Source organism: Bison bison, unplaced genomic scaffold (assembly GCF_000754665.1).
Source record: "Bison bison bison isolate TAMUID 2011002044 unplaced genomic scaffold, Bison_UMD1.0 scf7180017864500, whole genome shotgun sequence".
Classification (NCBI taxonomy): domain Eukaryota; kingdom Metazoa; phylum Chordata; class Mammalia; order Artiodactyla; family Bovidae; genus Bison; species Bison bison.
The window spans coordinates 157298-159804 of NW_011495059.1; the positions used below are offsets into that span (position 1 = coordinate 157298).

General features: G+C 48.7%; 1 protein-coding gene across 1 annotated transcript in view; it reads left to right on the plus strand.

Annotated features, from left to right (window-relative positions):
- Window positions 1–2507, plus strand: part of OSER1 (oxidative stress responsive serine-rich 1) — a 10876-nt gene that overhangs the window by 893 nt on the left and 7476 nt on the right. The gene's annotated exons all lie outside the window — the stretch shown is intronic.

Here is a 2507-nt window from a genome sequence, read left to right on the forward strand (position 1 = left end):
GGCGCCCCTCCGGGGAGAAGGTGAGTCCCCTGACGTGACGCGGACGCGGCGCGTCACCGCGTCTGGGCCTCCCGGCCCGGCCTGGCCACGGGCGGCTTCCTCTGGCCCTCCCGCCGCACGTCGAGCCGCGTCGCCCGCCGACGCTGGCCGCCTGGGCCGGGCCGTCCGGGCCGGGCCTGCGCCTCTCCGCGCCCCCTCGGCCACTGCGGCCTGGCCCTGCCAGAGGCTCTTCTCTCTCGCCCCTTCCCGCCTCCGCGGCCCCCGCGCCGTGCCTCAGCCCTCTCCCGCCGGTCCATAGCTTCCCCTTTTCGCCCTCCTCGGCCGCCCTTTGCCCCTTCCCGCCCTTTCTCGCTGGTTCCCGAGCCCCAGTCTCGTTGGCTGCCTCTTCGGCTCTGTTCCCGCCTCCTTCTGGATCCCTCACCCCTTTGGCCCGACGCAGGCCTCTCATCTTGGCCGGGGGAGTATCCTCAAGGGGAAACTTTGCAGCGGGAGAGCCCGGGCGGGTTCGGGCGCCAGACAGATCCCCACTTTCCGAACCGCCGCCCCCCCGGCCCTGACCTTTCCCCACCCCATCTTGTTTAACCTCGACCGACCCAGTTTCTGGGTGAAAAGAATTAACTTTGTGCTCTAGCAAAGCACAAAGCTCTTTTACACCGAGGGTGTAGAAGTTGAGTGGGTAGAGAGAGACATGAACGTGTTTTGTCTCGGGGGCCGATTGTTGCAACTTCGTCTTGTTCGCGTCTTCCAGAGTTGCTGGACAGGATTTTCTTTTCCCGGACTCCATGCTTCCTGCTGGGCTGGGAAATTTTCTAAAAGCTTTATTTAACATTGTGATGACACGCTTACGCGCGGATCCTTTATTGATCGTTCTCAGGTCTTTTCAGGGTCCGGGAAATTTGGACCTAGGCTTGTGGTTGTTAGGTGGGCTTGGTTAAAATTGCAAGATATAAATAATATTGTGAGACTTACTCTTCGTTTGAAGTCAGAGAAAAGTCAGGAATTTGCCCTTTTGATGGATGAACTTAGAAGAATTTTGTGTTTTTGTTTTGTTTTGGTTTTTTGAAAGGTTAAGGGAAACTCTGAATCCCCGTGTGATTTGACTTAAAGTAACTTTAAAAGTTTGACCTTTGCGGGGATTGTTCAATTTCAAGAAGATAGTGCAGTAAAAATCGGCAAGAACGCCTCCCATAAACTTAATGAAGATAAATCAAGTGTAAGATCCCCGGAGTTGGTTGTGCAGCTCTTGATTTGAGTGAATGGGAAGAGGGAGGAGCATGGTAAAGCCTTTTAAAGTTACAGACACGCTACTGTTCAGCTGTTAAGGTCATACCTGAGATTCACCTTTGCTCTGGGTTAATTTAACTGAGGGAAAAGATGAGTAATCAAAATGCTCGAAGTCTGAAAATAGTTTAAATGGAACTTCATTCCTAGAGTTTTAGTCGGTAGCCAGTCTTATTCTGGCCTGTTTTGGTTTGTAAATGATGGCTCTTTTAGTGTGCCAGTAAGAATGTTAGTGGAGTTTGTATTAACATCTGGAGGTCACTTACAGTATATAAATTAGCCCTGTATAATTAAAAGTTCCATATCTGAGTGCAAAACATCTTAGCACAGTGTTAGGGCAGGAGTGGGGTTCATAGTCCTGAGTTCACACCTACATGCCTGAGCATCCGGACTAGTGCTAAAAGCACAGCGTAGGGAGTCTGTCAGTATTTGCGGAAGGAATGGATTCCTGCAATGGAAATCAGCAGTGCATGTGTAGATGTGATGTGTGCTGATTTCTAGAGAGGCCCGGAGAGGGATTGTGTGGGGTCCAGAGGAGTGGGGAGACTGGCTCATATGATGTTCCTCTGTGAGGGCCAGCGTTTGGTCATAAAGTAATTGAGGAAAACTAATAAAAACTTTATTTTAGTTCTGCCAGCAGGAGGAATTTGTTTACAGCCTACAGACAGCACCGTTTTAGATGCTGTGGAGCTTCAAAAATAAGAGAATATCTGATCTTTGGCCATCCCTCTCCCCAGGTATAAATATATATATAGAGAGAGAAGACGTTATTGTGTATCTGGGAGAGGATCCTCCTCTAAATCTAGAACTGAATTAGTAGCCAGTGAAATACGGAATTGATACTGTTTCCTCACAGTGATGTACTGGTTAAATAAACCAGCAAAAATATCTGTGGGGAGTGTATTTCAATATTTTAAGAAGTTGAGGTGAAAACTAGATAAATTCTTTTGAGACTGTTTTCAGTGTTCTCAGAGAAGTCTGCCTAAAATACCTTCTACACATAAATAAAACAAATAGTCTTGATTACTTGCTTCCTAATTCTGTCTCTGGTACTGCGTGGTTACATTAACAAACATATTATGACACTCTGACCTTTAGAATATTAGAGGTCTCACAATAACATCAAACCCACCCCTGAGAAATGAGCAGATATAAAATCAAAGAGGCTCCAAGGATCCAGGCACTATTCACTGGGAGAGTGCCCAGGGCGGGGTGGGGGTGGGGGG